This window comes from Opisthorchis viverrini, assembly GCF_000715545.1.
Source record: "Opisthorchis viverrini unplaced genomic scaffold opera_v5_108, whole genome shotgun sequence".
NCBI lineage: Eukaryota > Metazoa > Platyhelminthes > Trematoda > Opisthorchiida > Opisthorchiidae > Opisthorchis > Opisthorchis viverrini.
Genome location: NW_008751766.1, coordinates 384,711 through 397,655, shown reverse-complemented (window position 1 = coordinate 397,655; position 12,945 = coordinate 384,711).

Below are 12,945 nucleotides of genomic sequence, written 5' to 3'. Positions count from 1 at the left end.
CACTGGGTGAGTAATTTTGGTATACCCTCCACCGTTACTGCCGATCGCGGTTCACAATTTCAGTGTAATCTCTTCCGGGAGTTTTCTACACTATTCGACTACCGCGTATCACCCCTGTTCTAACGGTCTGGTTGAGCGTTTTCATCGATACCTCAAAGCTGTACTGACTGTTCAAATGAACACATCCTCATGGTCCCCTTCTTTACCCCTCATTTTGCTTGCTATTCGTTCCACTATTAAGGAGGATCTTCACTGTTCCCCAGCCGAACTAGTGTACGGTGCAACTCTATGTCTACCGGGTGGATTAGTTTCCCCTTCTAGCGCACAGCCCGAATCACCCGTTACATTCGTCTCCCATCTAAAACAACACGTCCGAACTTCGTGCGACACCGACCAGACGATCAACGCGAACAGAACACATCTCATCCGATCTCTCTTCTACATCTTTTGTGTTTGTCCGACATGACGCAACGAGGAAACCCCTCCAACCCTGTTATGATGGCCCCTTCAAGGTTATCGAATGCCACTACAATTACTTTGTTTTAGGGAGAAGCGGAAAGCGCGATACCATCTCCATTGATCATCTGAAACCTACCTACATTGAAGCATTAACGACCACATCCAGCAATCCTGCTATCCCAACAACACCCACACCTACCCAAGATATCCCTCCCGCCTCACTCCTAGATATCCCTCCCGCCAACCTCACTCCTCCGACCAGTCGCTCCGGACGACGCGTCCGTTTCCCTCAGCACTTAGCTGACTACAAACTCTGGTACCAAAACATTTCAGACATCTTCGGAATCTATTATATGTGGGAACTGTTCAGAAGAAGACCTCTGGACCAACATAATTGAATTATTGTTTATTCGCTGCTATTCAGAGTCATCATCGCGGGAGAAACGTTGCTTATTTTTGGATAACCCGTGCCAAGTTTGAACAACGTAAGGCTTGCAGATGTTGATCACCCACGCCCGCAGTTCAGTTTCTGTGGTGCCAGGACGGCCACGGACTTTACTGACGGCATATTACGATTCGAACCTTTCTGGCATGCAGTTAGCTCTCTGTAGTGATTGGATAACATTCAAGCTTGACCGCGTCGCACGCTGTCACCAGTTTTTCCCGTTCTAGGTCGAACACGGGTTCAGCGCCCTTGAGAAAATCTGCTCCCAAGATTGTCTGCTCTGCCTAAGATTGTTGGTAACCCATACTACATCTTAGCGCATTGGGGTATTAACAATCCGTCTATTTTCTGCCGGCGTCCACTCAGTGGTCCCAGAGCTGCGCGAGCGGTTTGCATTCAGTTTCGTTCCCTCTTCGCTTGGGCCCGCGTTGGACGCACAGTGCATTTTTCTGCAAAACCTTTGTAGGGGAATTAAAAACTTTCATGTCAAAATGTTACATTACTTTGCATATATACTCGGTCCAAAAATCACGCTCATCTGCCGTCACTTTTTGCTATTTGTTTTAACTGAACTCCTTTCGAAATTTTTGACTCACATTCGACTTTGAACATGGTGTGCTGTGGCTTAGGAAGTGGCTTTACAAGCGTTTCTCGAGAAATTTGTGGCTGTGTCGTTTTAATCCTTCACGCCGTTTTGGAGCACCTTACATCTATATATGAAGGATAAACATGTGGCATTCGTGCGTTCATCAAGTAATCGAAGTTACAGTGCGGTTTTACGTTACGAATGGGTGTACCTTCATGACCACCGAAAAGCCGGGGAATCCGTAGAAGCTAGTAAGCCGAGCGTATTTCCTGATAAAAGAAGTACACCAAGTACCAGCTGTCCAGTACGGGTTGTCTACGGAGGCAAAGGAACCAACTGACAGTCACGTCTTTTTCTCCTGAGCACAACCACCAGTTGTCAAAAGTTTTTGCACGATTGGCTTCCAGTTAATCGATGGCTAGCCAAAGACGAGTTGGGCACCTGCAAGGCTCTTCTAAAATATGGAACGGCATCATATGAGGCGCGGTAGCTTGTGGCGGATGGATCCCTCAAGATTCCTACAACTCAGGATATATAGAACCACCGTCGGAAGTGTCAACCGGCATACTTGGGTTTTAATGTGGCGGATGATATGCCTTCGGTCCTGGCAAAACTTTGGGAGATCGGACGCGTGCTCGTGTGCCAGTCAGAGGAAGGTCACTAAAGCCACATACGCCTCTCCCGATGGCAGCAGATAGCGTTGTTCCGGTGCTTTCCAGATGTAGTAAATGTAGACGGAACGCCTGCAACAAACCGCCTTGGATAACTTTTTAAAGGAGCTAACATTTGGCATGCAGATATAAACTGTAAACCTTCTTGATAACGGACAGCAAAGGAACTAGGCGCCCGGTTATGTATACATTCGTAGAGAGAGAACAGGTTGCTCCCATGCGTAAACTGTTTGACTCATTAAAGCAAACGACAGGCGAAACTTATCCAGTTGGGACTTCTGTTATGAACATGTTGGAGCCGCAAATGCGTGCAGCTAGAGTCATTTTCGGCTGTGACGTGATGCTTTGCTATTTTCATGTTCGCAGGGCCATCGGGAAGCACTATGTATCATTCAATATCAATGTATTTTAGGTCATAGATATTCTGCAAACAGCCGCTACATATTTCACCACATGGCTTGCCTGGACAACGCTGTACAGGAGGTGTTTCGTTCATCGTCTCACAGGCACACATATTCCGGCAAGACCTACAGCTTCTGAGCCCCACCGATCCTCCATTTGTTTCCTATCTTGCTGCCCGTTGGTTGTACGTCACTCGAAAATGGGTCATACACGCACAGTCCAGAATGGTTCATTTCAGTAATGTGACCAATTACCGTGTGGGAAATGCGAACGGCCGCCCTGAAGACCGGGTGCGCCGCTCGAACACGTTGGAGCATGCAACTCAAAAGGTGCCCCGGCGCGCCGAGTGACTCATGCGGGAATTCAAGATGCATACATCGTACCACTGCGACAGGCGGCAAATTCTGGAGGGTGACGCCTACGTTCTTAACGGGGTCTGTTGAATAACTATATATGCATGCTCTGTCGTTTTGAGGCACTTGGGACCACGATTGCCGAGGCTGCATTGTGATAGTGTTGGAACGAACAAGGAGAGGGCAAACTACGCAAACGAACTTTCAGTTTGTTGTGCAAACACCCAGATGCTCCCACAATGTTGACATCTTTGCTGGAGAATGCACATTCCCCTTCTACCAGGGGATGTGGCTCCCCCGCATACACCTGTTCTCCGTATGCTGAAATCAGTCCATTCCAGGCAGTAGGAACTATTCTTCATGGACTCTCTTTAGCTTGTTTCTCAATCCGCCAAAGATGGTTGTCGGATTACAGCCTACTGGAAGAAGGTGTACCTTTCGCACTTGTTCATGCGCCTCTCGGAAGGACACGAGATAAGGACAAGATAATGAGACAAATGCTGAAATGTCTTTTGGACCCGATTTTCAAATATCTCCTGGCGAAAATCTTGTCGATCTAGAGGGTGCAGACGTCGTTCTCATCTTCGAAGTGTAGGAAAAGGCGCAGCTGTTTTTGGAAGAACTGACTAAAGTCATTCTGCCTACTGATGTGCACTGTGTTCCCGCAAAGTGTCAATCATAACGAGTCTTTTGGACCCGATTTTCAAATATCTCCTGGCGAAAATCTTGTCGATCTAGAGGGTGCAGACGTCGTTCTCATCTTCGAAGTGTAGGAAAAGGCGCAGCTGTTTTTGGAAGAACTGACTAAAGTCATTCTGCCTACTGATGTGCACTGTGTTCCCGCAAAGTGTCACGTTATCATAACGATGTTTATTCCCAGCAGTTGGGTGGCTCACCGTCAGGCGTGATCATAAAGCTAGCCAGAACAAAGTGTGAATTTTTTTGTAATTGCAGGTAATGAAACAAGTGGGCGATAGGATAAATTCAGGAGAGGGAAATGTGCAGTTGCGGGTGTGCTATGAATCTGGGTATAGCAGTGCCATGCCATCACTGCACTGAAATACTTCGGTTCCTGGACAGCCCCATGACGGACGTCATTTTTGATATGATTTGGCTTAGATGTGAGATTCTGTGAGGAGGGGATATTTTTGGTCGGCCGAGGAAATCATCAGAGGCAGAATAAATCTTTTAGATGATCACAGGTATTTTTCTGATCCGGTTAGGAAGGTAGTGTGGTGCAGTGTTTTACATACATTCGAAGTTGTGCTAGCTTCGATTGTAGTATAACAGATGAGATCAGTGCACAATCCTGCAATGCTCGGGTGGTAATTCCTAATTTGGAATATCTATGGCGTTAATGCAGTATATCCGTGAATATCAAGTAACGTGTGTATCAGGCTATAGTACGGCTGTTCTGTTGTGCGGTTTTGAGACCTGAGCTCTTTGAGAAGCCGAAACAAGGCGTTTTCAGGCGTTTGACGACGGTCGTCTGAAGACCATGGGTCGATATCGGCAAATCCGTAAGGCGACAGTTACAAAGGGATTTTTCCGCTGTGCACCAAGGTTCTCCACTGAAGACTGTGACTTCGCAGTCTCCAGCTGAATCATCATCATTATCTGAGAAAGCTGAATAGCACCAGGTTTGGCCATCTTACTAGCTCATTTATTCGGATATGGCCGGCATGGTCTCGGAAGCAAAGATGGATTGCAATGCTTCGACATAAACGATGATTTGGATGAAGCCCCGAAGGGTTTTACTGGTTGGTTAGGTTGCAAATGTGGTCGAGTATGTGATATGAACGAGCTTCGATGAGGGAGACCGAGCTGTCAATTTTATTAAGCTGCATTGCGTGGTTATCTGAGAGCAGAAATCGATTGAAGCTGGGATTTGGTGTTCTAAACGAGCGGATTTAACGCCAAGCACCCACCCACGCACATTTGAAGACGCACATGGCCCTCAGATCTTAAGGCTAAAGGCTACACCACTTGATATTACGACTGACAAGTAAGCATCCCTATTTAGTGTAAGAAACTACTCACAAGGTTGCTGAAAACTCTTTGACAGCCCACGACCTGTTTCGCCCTTCTTGGGACACATCAGGTGGGCACAGTCCCCGAGTCTCTATCAGCCTTGTGTTTTACTTGAAAACGTACGAGTATGATGGGCCGTCGTTGGCCGCCAGGTTTAGATACCACACAGTTAAAGCTTCGTATTCACTGGTTCGCATTAATACCGGCTCAGTGTTTATCATAAGCACCAAAGTTAAGCGACAACGCCTAAAATTACGAGTATGATAGACTAAGTTGGATTGGGTTACCGGTTAATCAACGCCGCACACGGACACGGAACTAGCATGTACGATAAGTAGCTAGGTAAGGCGACATCAAGTACAGCAATGAGTATGATAAGCCATAAGATTAGGCTACCAAGCATAAGTGAGGCCTATTTTCACCGGCCCGCATGGATACTGGCCTGGTGTTTTCTATAGGTAGCAAGGATCAGCGGCATCGCGTATGCTTATGAACTTGAAAACCCAATTTGACTATGGGACTATGTAACTGTGCATAGGTGAGGTCTCATAATCAACGTCGCACATAGACGCGGCCTAGGAATTACAATAATTATTCGAGATGAGTGACAACGCGTAGAGTTATGGGTATAAGGAGCCGTCATTGGTCATTGGATCAGGCTACCGTGCATACGTAAGGCCCCCTAATCAGCGTTGCACATAGACACGGACCCAGCAGTTAGGATAAGTGGTCGAAATGATTGACAACGGCTACCGTCATCATGGTGCTTTATGGCGGTCACCACCTATAGAGCGTCATATTTACAATAGGAATGATACCTGCGGTTATTTCGTGACGCCATCTTGTCCGCAGTCTAGTTATACATGTCTGGAAAAGGATATAATCAACAGAGCTGGCTCTCGTTTTGCAACTGTACGGTTCATGCTGTTGTCTAGCAATGTCGTACTTAATGGAAGTTAAGATCCACGGGGAAATGTGTTGTGACCAGGTTCGCCGAACAAGATATATTTGGGAATTATACTCGCATTTTCTAAAGCTAAGGAGTGTAGAGCAAACAAACGTCAACAACCGGTCCTCCAGAGAAATTTGCATTAGATGTTCTTCAGATGTTTTTTATTCTTCAGGAACACCGAACAACGCAAAAATATTCCCAAGTGCGATTTCGCGTTTTATGTCGCGTAAACCATCAAGAAAGTGCAAATCGGTGATGATCCGTGACCTTGAAATTTTGCTCACTTAAACAAAATGCTACGAGCAACATGTCACCGGAAGATGCAAATGAATTGGACTCACTCCCCGTTAAGGTCACAACTACGAAAACTCTATAGTTTAGGCGAAAACACTTTAGTCAGCGGCCCGCCTGAGCAACATCTATACTCCAATATATATTTGACACAGCTTACTTTATCTGTCTATCTCGATAACGGTCTGTATGGTAGCCTCTCACTGCATTAATCCGGGTAAATAGGAGTTATCCAAAGTATTATTATCTACCAGTGGTCGTGTACGACGACGTTGATTCTTTTGGTTGCCAGGAGTGCAAAACTTGTACCATCGGCTGTTTCAAGCGTGACTTCAAGATTCCGTCTTGATGGATGCAAGCTGTTTGGCTGGTTGATCCATTTAGGTCTGCAGGCTCTCCACTAGTGAATCATCATTATTCTCCTGTGACTGCAACGTGTCCGGTGGCGTCTCGGCCGATTCTCGTGCCAGATGCACAGGATCATCCACACTCAACTGGCCTGTTGCCCTCGCCAACCGCAACTCGGCAACAAAAGCAGTCTGCACACCTTTGACGGACTTCTCAGACAGCAACTTCTGGCGCAACAGCCCGTCCGGCGTCGGCAAGGCCCAATCCAAAGACTCTGTTGGTCGGTGAAGAATACGGTTGTGTCGCATCCACTGACCATACTGGTCTTCTTGACCTAACTGATAGCCGCCCGGCGATGGGACGGTTTGTCGAACTCTGTTGCAAAAGCTTCCCACGCAACGGCCCATTCCACCTTCCAAGAACCCCTTCTGGCGGAGTCCATACTGTGGAAGGTGTCGGCTGTTTGCGGGGAGTGCTCATGACCAAAATACATGTACGATAAATATTACGTATGTTCTTCCTGGTAGCTCTGCGAATGTGAAAATAGCACAATATAACGCCGAAGCCGAACAAGATTTTGGCCCCCGCATTAGCATGGCCAGTTTGTCCATGACAGAAGCCTTCACCTGAGACCGCATTCTCACCATTTGCCTGAACAATGCAAGCAGTTTGCGCACAAGGGAAAACTGCTTTTACAGAAAGGCGTACATAACCGCACGTCCGGCACCCATGAAATCGGTGAGCAGGATAGTGTAGACCTTGTATTCGCAGACCAGATATTAGTTGCTTTAGAAAGGCTTGCCCAAACGGTTTGTCACGTGTGTTCCATCGACACAGAGAAGTGTCAAAACAGCACTCGTTTTCACCATCTCCAGAGGCATTTATGGCCATAGTGACCTTCTTCTGACTATGGCATGGGTACGCGTCCGTACTCCCAAAGGTTTGCAATCGTCACTCGCTCGACAGAGATGACCAAGACTTCCGAGAGTAGTGGTATGTGTCCCGAGTCACAACAGAGCAAGTTCAAAATCGAATGCTCACCGATGCTCGAGAAGTCAGATTAATTAAAAGCAATCGCGACGGAATGAGAGTAGATTAGAATGAATTTCATATTGAGTATACCGAAAACATAATCTAACATTTTTACGAAAAAATTTTCAGTTTACCCACAAATGTTTTGCGTAAAAGAGCACTTTATTTTCGAGGATCAGCGACAAACCCTCAAACATTCATAGGATAGCCTTACTCAATCAAACACCTATCGCCTTACGGAAAACGAAGATTCAACCATGGCAGCCGCGGGCGGAGCCGAATTATTTTAGGTGTAGCAGGAGCCAGGCTACGTGGCATGCTGGACCGACGGACTGTAGCTCTGCTTTAGCAAACCAATAAGATAAATCCCACTCTAGTAAACATTCTGAAGTAGTCAAAGTAACTGCAACCCGATGGTTTACCAGGCTTAGTGGTGTACCGGTCAAGCCACTATAACGACGCTTCGCCGTACTGCTGGAAATACCGACCATTCACGGGGCCTCGGTGCGACTACAGAATATAGAGCTCTGAAAAATGGCACCAGGCAGGTCCTGACAAGTTTCGTACGGTAGAGTTAGTACAATTTTTTTCAACGTAACTGTAAGCATAAACGGCGACTGATTTCACATCGTTTTTGATAGCAAATGCATTGTCATTCGTAGACGATGTGGTTTGAGGATAATGTGCTTATCCACCAAAAAAAACAAATCAAAATTTCTAATTCATGGAGCACTACTGTTGAGACACTTCCAAGTCGGCGTAGCTTAAAGGCCTATGGCCCAATTACTCCCACTGGGCAACCCAGAAACCTAAAAACCTGGGAGCCGGCAGTGGGATTATCAACTGACCGAAAGGCTATCCATCCAGCCGCACTTCATTAACACGGATGAACCTACCACCTTCTGGACATTTTAGACCCTGGACCGGCATGTTTTGTGATGACCCAACAGGATACCAATTACTAAGACATCCGGGGGACCATCTACCAGCCTCCTGTTACAACTCTGGTAGGCAGTCAAAGAATGCCACCAAGACTGAAGTTGGCCCCGGACAGTCTATTTATGGGTCGTTCTACCCTAGCTCACCTTTGGCGCAACAAACCGTAAAGTTATATATTTCAAGAATAATGTACGCGCATGTTTGCATACCGAATGCAGGACCAAGTGGTGAGGATATATGTAGCCTTCGAGTGAAGGCCAACGCTGTTGCACTTGCAATGAATGTCATTATACACGCCGTAGGTTGAGGTCCCGGAAAATTTGATCGATATTTTTGGCTCTCAGTGAACCCACACCCTCGTACAACATAATCGGACACCAATGTGTGATGACTGGCGGGACCCTTCCAGATTTAAGGCAACACTAAGCTGATGCGAGATAAAAGGAGATCTTATGTTAGCTTGCTTTATTCTTCCAAGGAGGTGGCATCCGGGCTAAAAATAGGTATCAGTTCAGGGACTCCAGGATCGGTGAAAGGGGGTTGATTGAATCCGTGCCCACAATTACTCGCCCTGGGTTTGTTCATGTCCTCCTGCGACTTCCTCGTATTGGAAAAAGATGTGATTTTCATGCATCTCTTGTCCTATCTCTGATTTTAGGGTGTCACACATCTTAAGAAGTGATGGCTCGTCTTAAAGGTGGCATAATGGCTTTGGCCCCAGATTCATAGAACGATAGGTCTTTCTGTGCAGCTATTTGCTAGCCGTGAAGCTTGGTCCTTTTTGAGAAGTCTGTGTAGCAACTTTGTCAGCTTTCTGGACAGCAGATTTTCTAAAGCTTCCAGATGAGCGTATGACGAAAAATCCATCTTCCGCCCGACTTGATTGCTAAAGGCAAATGACTTCAAAAATATGATTGGTCCCACGCGGTGAAATATGAATCAACCGAGCATCACAGCAAGAATCACGAGCATCGCGAGCATAAGAGTGACGTGTGAGAGAAAATCAGGGGTGGGCATAGCCGAGCATTAGTATAAAACAAAGCTAAGATCGTCCAGCGTTTCCAGACATTGCAGCTGCCTACATTGATCATAGCATCAGAGGAGTGAGGTGTGGGTCGAATTTCCGAATTGCGATTACGGACAGTCTTTCAAAAAGAGGTCACTTCTGAATTTCGGAAATCCAGTTAAAAAACTTAGGAAATCCAGAGAAAACCGTTCCCGGTCAATTCGATGTCAAGGAACAGAGGCGCTGGGCCACAAATGAGGCCAGGTGTATTAAGTAAACTATTTCGGCTCTGATCCAAGGACTTCAAATTGATCTGCAATGAGAAAACTGCTGGTCTGCTGCCCGGGTGACTCCCATGTTCCAAAGTTCCATTGTGATGCAACACCCTTGTGTCCGGTCTGCGCCTAATTCGTTTCTGGGACAAGCTGTTCACTTCTCCGTGGGCAAAACCTGCGGCTACTGATTGTGGCACGTAGATCATCACACATCGAACCGCTTTGAAAAGTTGCTGTGAGAAGAACACATTTCCGTTTAGACTCCAGAGGTTATCCGACTGTCAACGTGTGTAAGAATCTATTTGGGAATTTCACCCCTCCTTCAAACAAACAGGGTGTCATGTTGTTGGTAGCAACCGTAAGAGGCTCGCTGTTCGGGTGATTACTTCCTGAATTCAGCGATCAAACTGTCGTTTGCCGAGTCTTTTAAGTCTTATTCGTCCGCAGTCGCTTCAGTGCTGGTTTCACACCAGCGATGATCAGCGTGGTCAACACAAGATACGTTTGATTTTTTGAGGTGTTCGCGGGATTGTGACTGGGCACATGAGTTGGCACGCAAATTCCAGTTCCCGGTTTCGTACCGCTCACTTTGATAAGGTGAATCGGTTAGCTAGTTAGTTCCAAATTTTCAGGAGAGTAATATCCATGGTTGTCAGTTCCGCCACTACTTCTTGGGTTAAATGTCCTGAGACTGGTTTTGCAGCCGGAGATAGCAGCCATCTCTGGCTTCGAGGTCAACATTTTGGCTGACCCGTCGGTTGACTGTCCGTGTGTTCCTGGCTAATGGTATTTTAAGGCTCTTGCTGCGTGATTTGAGCCCAATGCTGCGTACCTCTAATCCACCGAGAGTGTATGCGACCGTCTGAATTTTAGCTTATCGGGATTACCAACATTGCTTGCAGCCAATGGGTTCGTGAAGTTTGAGTGAAAGCTGAAATCTGGATTACCGGTCGATTCACTTAGTGCGCAGTGAAGGGCACAGAAGCGCGGTTCCAAGATGCCGCTCGGTATTCGCCAAATGGAATCGATGTCCAAACAACTACGAGAGTTTCAAGATTACCGCCTCACACTCGAAAATGCCTGTGACTAATGTATTTCTCTAGAATTTCTCTGTATGACCAATTTGTTTTAGTGGGCGCGTCTCCAGCTGCGTTGTTCACGTCGAATTGTAAACACAGTGCCTAACGAAATAAGCTACCGCGAATGGGGAAGAACATCAATGGCTTAAAATGGACGAAAATTGCGGGTGGCCCTTTGGCTAACATAATTCATTGAGCAAGCTGAATCATACATTGTGGCCATAGACGAAAATATGCGAGGGTCGCACCTTAATTTAATTTTGCTTTACATTTCCGTCTCGATGAGACCAAAATTGAGTCACGTTTTCTCCGACTTGAAAACCATTATTCCGACCAATCATCGCGACTGGCACTTTCATTGTACTCGGACAACACGTACGAAGTTTGAAGTATGTAACGCTTGCAGATGCTGATGAGCTAGGCCTGTAGTTCAAGTTTCATGGTAAACTGTACAAAGTTTCTTTTAAAAACGGTGGAACGTACCAGTTTTACATCCAGATAGTTGCCAGATGGCCTAAGGTTAGTGATGCACATGGTGGCCAGCGCATCGAAACGCCTAAAATTGAGTCTCAGCCTAATTATCGGAGGTTCTACAATGTAGCAGGTTCATGAGACTATGAAAATAGGCTTCATTTTCGACCCGTGGGGAACATACCAACTGAGGTTAGGGTTCTACGATGCCCAACAAACTATCTAGATTTAATCCACCTCTTTCGATCGGCAAAAAATTTCTATTCATTCTGGCAGGAAAAGGTGAATGGTCAAACTTGAACTTTGTCGACTTTTTTGTTTATTACAAATGTTCTGAGGTATAGTTTACAGAAATATTTTTCAACGATCTTTTGACGTACCTAATTGAGAGGGAGGCAGGCTTATTTGTCGAAATATGACAATGTAGCACGCGGACGACAAGCTGCTGGCGTGCGCTATGCTCAAATTAGGACCTTCTTCGGGTTCCTCAACATTTCGTTGATTTTCCTGGCAGGCGACCTCATTTAGAGCGCAGCCTCTCGTAAAGGAAAAATAGCGTCTGTGCTCCGATTGTTCGCAGTGCGCAGAAATAATAAATAATTAGAATTCGCGTATCGTTTTGCCGACTTCTGATTTTTTTGTGCGGATAAAAATGTGGCGAAAATTGACACTATTCTATTCATTCTGTTTAGTGTATTACTATATGGCCTTGTTTTACGATGCGGTTGAGAGTACGCCCGCGATGTTCGAGAACATACGATATTCATTCGTCCATATTCGGACTTCTATACTACGCGTACATTCGGTAGTTAAGATACCTACCACTATTCTAATTATCACATTTGGCGTCGCGGTCCGGAATTTTTTTCCTCCTCATCACAATGTTATCTGAATTGGAATCGCTCAGTGTAAATTCAACTGCACGGGATGTGGAGGATTATTTGGAACGCTTCAGCATTTGGTGTCTTACCAAATCGGATCTGGATGATGAAAAGAAGACAGCTTATTTCCTGCACTAAATTTGGGAGGATGCTTATGCTCTTGTGAAGAATTTATCATTCCCTACGGCGCCGATCGAGTGCACATTCGATGTTCTAAAGAAGTTAATTCTCAGTCATTTTAAGCCCATCAATTTTGTGGCCGCAGAACGAGCGAAATGCAATTCGCTTATTCGATCCGAATCTCAGAGTATTCGTGATTGTGTCCTCCAACCGCAAACACAGGCTGCAAAATGTGACTACGGCCAACAACTTGAAAGCCAACTGAGCGATCGCCTCATTGCCGGAATTAATCTTCCAGATCTACAGAGAAAGCTCCTAGTACAGACTGATCAATGCTTCATATCGATCAGAAAAATTTGCGAGCAATATCAGGATGTTAAAGAAGTAACCGAATGCAACGAGACCGTTTCATTTAATGCACTAAAGTCGAAAGGGCTGGAATGTCGCCCACACGGTAAATTTGAAACCAATATGCGTTATCATAACAAAAACAACCAACTGAATTCGAACATTCAAAACCGTCAAATACGCCAACCGAACAAGTTCTTGGCAAATGTGCTTCGTGTGGACAGGACCACTCCAGATATACTTGCATACATCGCCA